The sequence below is a fragment of the Pteropus medius genome, unplaced genomic scaffold, assembly GCF_902729225.1.
Source record: "Pteropus medius unplaced genomic scaffold, Ma_sr-lr_union100, whole genome shotgun sequence".
Classification (NCBI taxonomy): Eukaryota; Metazoa; Chordata; class Mammalia; order Chiroptera; family Pteropodidae; genus Pteropus; species Pteropus medius.
In genome coordinates this window covers 8,624,539-8,633,959 of record NW_024355008.1, presented here as the reverse complement: position 1 = coordinate 8,633,959, position 9,421 = coordinate 8,624,539, and the positions used below count along the sequence as shown (strand labels likewise).

The window sequence follows — 9,421 nt, the reverse complement described above, 5'->3', positions numbered from 1 at the left end:
AGACTTGAATAAAATGGGCACGATCTGGAGCTTGTTAGAGTTAGGGAGTCCAAGGTAACCAGCTGACACTGTACTAAGTTGCTTGATGAAGCTAAACAAGAAGAATATAGAATCAGTAGAAGTAGTCATCCTACTTCAATCTCTGAATAACATGTTGTTATTGTTTAAAGCCCTTAAATACATCCAATCCTGTCCTGAAACACTTGTGCAGCATTTCATCTGGAAGGGATTCATATCTAATTTCATATCACTTAAATTCCATTGTCTAATAGTGTTACTAATACAAAGAAATAACATCATCATCAACGAAACTTATTCTAAATGCTGTGTCCCCCCAAAATTCACGTGTTGAAACTCTTAACTCCCAATATGATGGTATTTGGAGGTGGGGCTTTGGGGAGTTGATTTGGGTTAGATTACATCATGAGGGTTCAAGCCCTTGTGAAGAGATTAGTGACTTCATAAGATGAAGAAGAGAGAGAGGAAAGGTCATATAAGCATGAGCAAGATGGCCGCTATCTGAAAGCCGGCAAGAAAATACTTACCAGGGGACGTGGTTCCATTATGTAGCGGTTAGCACGTCTGCTTTACACGCAGAATGTCCTGGGTTGGCATCCCAGTGGAGCCACAGTCCATGGTCTACGGCCATGCCACCCTGAACAAGCCTGACGTCTGATCTCGGAAGCTAAGCAGGGGTTGGGCCTGGTTAGTACTTAGATGGGAGACCATCTAGGAAGACCAGGTGCTGTAGGCATTAAAAAAAAAAAAAATAGTACTCACCAGAACCCACAATGCTGGCACTCTGATCTTGGACTTCCAACATCTAGAACTGTGAAAAACTAAATGCTTGTTGTGTTAACAACCAAGTCCGTGGCATTTTGTTATGGCAGCCTGAGCTGACTAAGACATTCCTTTTCTCTCTTTCCCTTTCTAGTTTAGGATCCAATCTAGGATCAGGTGTTATATTTAGTTGTCATGTCTCTTGTAATAATGTCTCTGTGTCAGCATTATAAACAAATAAATGAACTAGAAGGGAAATTGCAATAAGGAAAGTTTAACAAAAAATTTTCCTTCTTTTGCCTATAAAATAATAATAAAAACAATAATAATGACTAACTTTGTTTAAAAAGCACTTACTAGGTACCAGCCAATGTGTTAAGGGATTCAGAGGGTTTACCTAACTAAATCCTCCCAATAATACATGAAATGAGTTCTACTATTATTCCATTTCCCTCATTTGCTAATGGCTTAGAGAAGTGAAGGTACTTTTTTCAGTCATAGCAGTATTTAAGGTAGATCTAAGGAGAATTCTCTAGTATGGTACCTCTTAAACATACATACAAGTAACTGAGAAATCTCATTAAAATGCAAATAGTGATTCTGCGTGTCTGGAGGAAGACTAAGATTCTGCATTTTTAATAAGCTCCCAAGTGATGCTGATGCTGTGCTCCACTAAACATATTGAATAACAAGCCTCTAGAAGTATATAACATCTAAATGTCTGGCATTTAAGTGCTAACTAGATATATTTTTTTTAATTATTTAACAAACGGAGAGAAGAGAAGAAAAAAGAGATTTTAAAGAGATTTTTAAAAATCTATTGTTGATTTTGTTATATGTTAGTCATATATTGTTAATCAGTTAGTCTCGACTTTTCCTCACAAGGATGTTATTTAAATCAAACATTTCATGGGATAGCTGGAAGATTTTCAGGTGTGAGATAATGCACAATTACAGAGAACACAATGCTCAAAAGCTGAAAGCAGACCATCGCCATGTAGGGAACACTTTACCTGTAGGTGCATTTACTTAGTTATAGCATAATTTCAGCAAGACTCTATTCCCTTCTCCACCCTTCCTTGCATTAACTTGATTAGCGAGAATGCTATAAGTTAATGAAATATCTCATCCTATAAATGTCGTAGGAGGTTATAGGTGATGCAAAAATGCTATCAGGGAGAGAAGATTCACTGGGAACAAAGCTGAGGGCCAGTGCTAGCGAGCATCCCAACTTAGGGTATGTGGGTAGAAAACCTTCACATCAAACCAAGTCCCCGGTGTGGCAACTGCACCTTAGTGTTAAAGAGTAAAAATTAAGTATAAGTACAGGTTAGTGTGTAACAACTTCTAGAATGAGATAAGTTTTGAGACTCTTAAATACTTCTGTTAATAGTTACAGCCTTAAAAAAAAACCAAACTGCTTAATTGAGGTATAACTGGCATGCCATAAACTATATATCACATATTTAATGTGTACAATTTTACATTTTGACAAAAGTATAAATCCATGAAACCATCATCACAATCAAGATAATTAAAAAATACATCACTCACCCATCAAAAATTTCCTCATGACCCTTTGTAATCCCAGCCTACTCCCATTCTGAGTCAACCACTAATCTGTTTTCTATCACTGTAGATGAATTTGGGTTTTATATGTATTCTTCTTTATCTGGTTTCTTTAACTTGGCATAATTACTTTGAGATTCATTCATGTTGTTGCACGACTAAGTAGTTTACCGCTTTAATTTCTGAGTAGCATTCCGTTGTATGGACACTCCAAGGTTTGTTTAGCTATTCATCTATTGATGGGCAGGTGGGTTGCTTCTTTATTTTTGGCTATTAAAAAAAAAGCTGCTATGCTGACATTGTCAGTTTCATCTTTAGAAGTCTACTTTGGATCTTTTTTAAAAAATTATCTTCTATGTCTCTATTTTACTTTTTAAATATATGAAATATAATCAGTTTTTAATGTCCTTCCAATTCTAACACATGTATTAGCTCTCGATCTGGGTCAGTTAATTTTTCTTCTCCTTATGCATAATTTTTTACTGCTTTTTTTTTTTTTTTGCATGACTAGTGAAATTGTGAATTTCACCTTGTTGGGTCTTAGATAGTTTTGTATTTCTATAAATATTCTTGAGTTTGGTTTGAGGATGCATTTAAGTGACTTGGAAATGGTTGCATCCTTTTTGGTCTTGTTTTGAAGATTTATTAGAAATGACAAGAGCTGGGTTTAGTCTAGTGTTAATTACTTCTTTCTACCAAGGCAAAATTCTTCTGAGTATTGTCTCCAGTGCCCTGTGAGCTATGAGCTTTTCCAACCTGGCTGGTGGGACAGGCATTCTTTCTGTCTTATGTGCTATTTCTGCCAATCCTTTCAGGTGTTTCTTTCCCCAGCCTTGGGTCATTTCCTCACATGCATGTGCTGACACTATTCTCCAGAAAACTTGAGGAAAGCTATTTGTAGATGCCAGAGTTATCTCTGGCGCAACTCCTTCACTTCTGGCACTCTGATTAAGAACTCTAGCTGCCTCATTCCAAGACTCTTGGCTCGGTTACTTCGTTGTAGAGAGTCTGCTAGGCTCTGCCTGGGTTCCCCTTCCTGTGCTATAGCCTGGAGTGTCCCTCAGGTCACTAAGCTGGGTCAATCACAGGGCTCACCTCATTTATTTCCTAATTTTTTTTCTGGATTACTGTCTTTCATCGATTGATTTCCAGTGTTTCATATACTTTTGTCTGCTTTTCTGTTTTGTTTGTTTTCAGACAGAAAGGTAAATCCAGTCCTTTTTATTCCATTTTAATAGAAGCAAAAGTTTATATCTTAAATTCATGTGGTCATTTATAATTCTGAGCTCAAAGACTTCTGCCCCAGTTCAACTCTCTGATTTCCTTGAAGGTCTGAGTTTAGTTCTACAGGGCCCTTTCTCTAAGTTTTAATGGTTAATAATTCCAAACTCTTTCCTCTGTTTCTCATCCTGGAGTGTGTTATGGGATAAATTCCCATCCTCCTCCCAAAAATGCGTATGTTGAAGTCTTAGCCCTCACAACCTCAGAATGTGACTGTATTTGAGAATAGGTTCTTTAAGAGGTGATTAAGTTAATACGAGGTCATTAGGGTGAACCCTAATCCAATATGATGGATATCTTTATAAGAAGAGGAAATTTGGATATAGGCCAGTACAGAGAGAAAACAATATGAAGACAGGGAAAAGATGGCCATCTAAAAGCCAAGGAGAGAGGCCTATTGACATATTGCTCTCAGACTTCTAGCCTCCAAAACTGTGAAAAAACAAATATCTGTTGTTTAAGGCACTCAGTCTGTGGTATTTTGTCATGGTAGACCTAGCAAACTAATACAGAGTGGGATAGTTGTTTCTCCATTTGCTACATTTATGTTATCTTAGAGGGTTATTTTCACCCCTTTACTTACCTAGTTATCTAGTTACCAACTTAATTCCCAGCCAACAATTCTTTGTGTTAAATTCTCTGTTCCAATAACTTATGTGGTTTCTGTCCCCTGACTAATACATGTGTAGAGCAGCCATCTGCAGCCTTCACTACCATCACCTACCTGCTCCACAAAAAGAAAACAGATAGATTCAGTACATTTTAGATATTCCTCTTCACTAATGCAGACAGCTAGAGTGCTCCAGCAAAGTCAAGTCTATGTAAGTTTCTGGGCTCAAAAGTACTAAAGTGATTATTTCAAAGTTTCTAAGAAAGGAGCTATTACTACAATAATAGAGAAGATTTAGAAAGATAAATGAGTTCAATATACAATTATATGCCAAAATATTCTGCAATAAAAGTAAAAAAAAAATATGTTAAAATATCATTAAAAATGACTCAAAATAAAATTAAAAATCTAAAGAGACCATTATAAAGAAGTTAGAAAAGTATTTAAAACTACCCTCCTTTTTCCCCAACTTCTTCCTCTTAAAAGGCAACCTAGATGTTTTTATTGGTGAATTCTATCAATTTCCACAGAATTCCTATACTATATAAACGGTTCTAGAATATAGACAAATGAGGAAACTTGCCAAATCATTTTATGAAGGAAGCAAAACCTTGATTCAACACCTGACAAAGATGCCCTATTCTCTTCCCAATGGAAAGAAAATAAAGATCACTTCTAAAGGTCATTAATTTTCATGTACATATTAGAGAAAAGTGAGGTCAGGTAGTTGGGGAGAGAACATAAGAACTTGAGAATGACTTTCAGATTCTCCCTCAGAGGAAGGAGCCACCCCTGGAATCTGCTCCATCCCTCTACCTTTGAGATAGATTTCACCTCATTTCTGAAGCTGGCATCATCCTACTATTAAAGATCCTTGAGACTGAGAGCCACCATGCTCTTTCAACAGTCCGTACTGGGGCTTTGCCTAATGTCATTAATCCCAACCTGTTTTTTCAATGCTACATGTCAGTCTATTTCCTTGTAACTTGAATTTACACACTCATGCACACTTGCACACACATACACACACACACACAAAAGCTGCTGTTTTCCTCATCTCTATCCTTTGAACAAGAGATACATTCAGTACCTGACTACTGATATTACTCAAAAGATCTGAGTAGGAAACTTAAGCATTTTATAGAGTAAACTCTAAATTTTTTGTTTGTTGTCTATTTTGGTGGGCATATGACTATGTGGGGCTGTTATATTGAATTGAGAAAGTAAAGTTACACTCCTATATCAAAACTAAGAGAACTGAGAAGGATTAGAAAATTAAAACTGGTAGTTCTAGACTCCAAGTTATGGCTGATTCAAAATCTTTACTTCCTGGTATACGAAATTCAAAAAAAGTAATTAGTGTATGAGCTCTAAATATTATAATTTTAGTTACTTTAGAACCTAGAAGTTAGACTCAAGAACCTAATAGGCAGAAAACAATAGTAATAAACATGTTACTATAAAAACTGTAAATATGACAAATAACAGGAAAAAAGTATCCTTTTAGAAGACCAGAAAGGCCTAACCTCTGCGAGCATCCAAAACTATCTAAAAAATGACTCAGAGTGAAATAAGTGTCAGAAACTTAAAACCATGTAGTTATTTTTTTAATTTATAATTTAGTTTAGAATTCTTAAGACTTTTCTGTTTAAATAAAGCCATATATTTATGAAAAGCCACTGCCATAAAAAAGTGATCTTTCAATTCAAAAAGTTTAATCAGGAGGTACAAATAGCTGTACCTCCATGAAAGATAAATCCTTATTGAAAATACTCAAAAGGCTGAAGCTGATGATTTTTTAACTATTTGGGCAGGAAATGTAAAGTCAAAATAGGTAATATGTTTTCCTTGGATTTAAGAAATGAAGTTTCTCACTCAGTTGACTGGAAAAAACAGAAAGTCATTCTGACTCTTTACCATTTATTAAAAATCTTCAAAAGTAAAGAATATGTGGACTAGAACATTAAATAACTACTAAAAGACTCTTGCTCTTTAAAGAAATAAGAAAAGCTGGCTTGAGAAAGGTGACTAAAATAATTTTCTATCAACAGTAAATTCATCATTGCCTTCGAACATTTTGAATCCAGGTAACAACCACATTATACTACGTGGCCCTGCTATTGATTGAATTGTATTCCTAAAATTTGTGTGTTAAAGCCTTACCCCCCAATGTGATCGCATTGGAGATGGGGCCTTTGGGAGGTATAAGGTTTAGATTAGGTGATGAGGGTGGGGTCTTCATAATGGGATTTAAGCTCTTTTAAGAAGAGACCAGATCTCTCTCTCTCTCCGCCTCGTGCGAGGATACAGTGAGAAAGCATTCATCTGCAAGTCAGGAAAAGAATCCTCACCAAATCTATAAGCACCCTGCCTTGGACTTCTCAGACTCCATACATATAATGAATAAATGTCTGCTATTCAAGCCATGCAGTCTATGGCATTTTGTTACAGCAGCCAGAGATGACTAAGACAAACCCACTTCTCTCTTTTGCTCTCTCTCTGTCTTCATTTCTTATGAGAGGTCAAACATAAGACCTGGTTCAGGAAATCAACCTGGAAGAGAAAGCAGAATCATTAAAATTTACTTAACAGAGTTAGGACTACATGGGAGTCATTCATTCAAAACACATGTGAGTCTAGTCTCTGATCTCAAGGTCTGTGTTATGACCTGTGCCTCAAATCTACCCTTATAATTTAATCCTTGGGGACCTTTTTAAAAATATGAATTTCTATGTTTTAGTCCTAAAGTTTTTCTTCAGAATATCTGTCTATAGAAACCAGGAATTTAGATTTTGTTGTCAGAGTAATGCTATAAAATGATATTCATGACACATGGAGAAATTAAGAAAGCAAATATAGGTATTCCCCACTTTTCAAAAGCACAGTTTACACCACAGAAGACCTACATTAGAAGTACCTGCTTTCCCTAAACAAAAAAACATATACATATATGAAGAGGATTTTAGCTTTTAGAAGAAAAAGTGAAAAGCAAAAATAGCATACAGCATTTGTGTTGCCGAGAGCCATTACAGAGGCAGCTCCTTTCCGGGAACTATGCTCAGCATCTCGGCATCAAGCCTCCATAGCTTTGAACTGTGTCTGTGGCATTTGTGCTTTATCTCGATTTATTTTGTGCAGCCATTAGCAAGATGTGTCCTAAGGTAATTGCTCCTTTGCCTTACGTCATTTTGGTTTAAGAAAGATTTCATAGGAACACTCTACTTTTGGAAAGTGGGGAAAACTGTGGCAGGAAAATGTGTATTTTATGATTTTTTACATTTTAAAACAAAAATGTATATAAATACAATATAGCATAGTATCTAAATTACCCCCATTTATATGCTATCACATGTTTCTATGAACATAGAAAACAATCTGAAATAATACCTCGATGTTTACTTTTAGGAAATAAAATGGGGATAGATTAACTGACAATTATGACTATTACTTCATATATGGTGGAATATTTTTTGTTCTTTAATGAGTTGATATGATACTATCTAATTTTAAAGCTGTATTAACATTGTGGCTAAAAAGGTTATGGGAGAAATATGAGTTAATGTCTATGCCATATGCCTTTATTCAAAATCAAAATATACAAATAACAATAACAATGACAGCCACTATAGAAAGATGGCTGGTATAGTTAAAGAATAAAGCAAGAAGAAACGGGAAGTCATTGAAACATATTCAAGCATATTTAAAGTACTCACCAGGGAACAATACAATGTCCATCTATATTAGGATGAAAAAAAGAAATATGATACCTTTTGATGGTGGTATTTCCTAGGAAGAGAACACATGTACCTTTCTGGGCTGCTGGAAAAAACTCTATAATTTTATCTGGGTTATAGATAAAAGCATTTGTATATGTAAAAATTCATGGAACACTTAAGGTTAGTATACTGTATTGTATATATGATATAACTCAATTTTTAAAAAAGGAAAAACAAAAAAATGGTTATGTATTTATTGTATAAAGCACACTCTGGACTTTTGTCTTGCTTAGTAAATTGGAGCTGGTAGTAAACTGTAAGCTTTTAGCCAAGAGGGTGGTAGCAAGAAAACTTCCAGTGGCCACATCCAGGTCTTACCTCTAAGTGGAATCAGAGGACGAGCTGCAGCCCAAACCCTCCTAGGTTAAGTACAGAGCTCACATCCACCTTCCCCTCCTACTTCACTGTGTGTGCCTCCTGCTGTGGTGACCAAAAAAAAAAGATTATCTTGGTAACAGCTCAGAGCAGGAAGCAGTAACTACTTCAGGTACAAATCCTCACCTAGAAAAAAAAGGCTTTGAAGGATATATTATGTTGTAAAATAGAGTGATCACAACCATCTCTCAACTTCCTCTGCTCTAGTCTGATAATGCCCTTTCAGGTCACATTCAACCCAAAAGTGAGCAGCATAGGTTGGAAATAAGGAAGATTCACCCCTTCAAAGCTCCCTACATTCCATCTCATGAAGTTCACATCTCTTTATGAATGGAACAGGATGGTCTACACATAGCACAATTTTCCCAACACTTAATCCTGCTTTCTCCCAGGCCCTTCTAGTTTTTAAAAGACTGCTTTGTTTCTGTTTCACAATTTATCTTCTTTCAGATTCTTTCTAGAATTCCTCCTTCAGGATCGTGGCGAAGGAAGAAGAATATGGGGATAATAGAGATGCTAGAATAGCTCCATAAGATCACCAAAATACTGTCCAAGTACCAGCTTTAATGAAGTAAATTATTGACTCATTAATTTGAATTTTATGGCTCTGCTATTCTCAGAGAGCATAATCAAAAAGATATGTAGTCACTTGCAAGAGAAATGATAGCAGTAAATCCCTGAAAATGGGGAATACGAACAAACTCAATAGTTCTGCTTTGTTCAGTAATGTAATGTCCAATGAGTAATATCGCCGTGAGGAAAGGCTGGAAATAATTTTTACATGTAATCTGAATATGGTCTTGTGGGAGAGGAGCAAACTTTCCTCAACCTTCAAGGTTCTTTTAGCTAGTCTTATAGTCAAACAGACACAGGTGGATTAGCAAGAGAAAATAACCAAGTTTCCCATACACACATATATATGGGAACCCTGCATACATGAAAGAGTCAGAGACTCCACATGCAGTAGAGGTTCCAAGATAGAAAGGGAACAGGGTATATAAGATAGTCTGGGCTAAGGATGAAGTAAAGG

At 36.0% G+C, this 9,421-nt stretch overlaps 1 pseudogene; it reads left to right on the top strand.

Moving 5' to 3' along the window:
- Positions 1-637: 637 nt before the first annotated feature.
- On the top strand, positions 638-754 carry LOC120598267 (uncharacterized; annotated as a pseudogene).
- Positions 755-9,421: the final 8,667 nt, after the last annotated feature.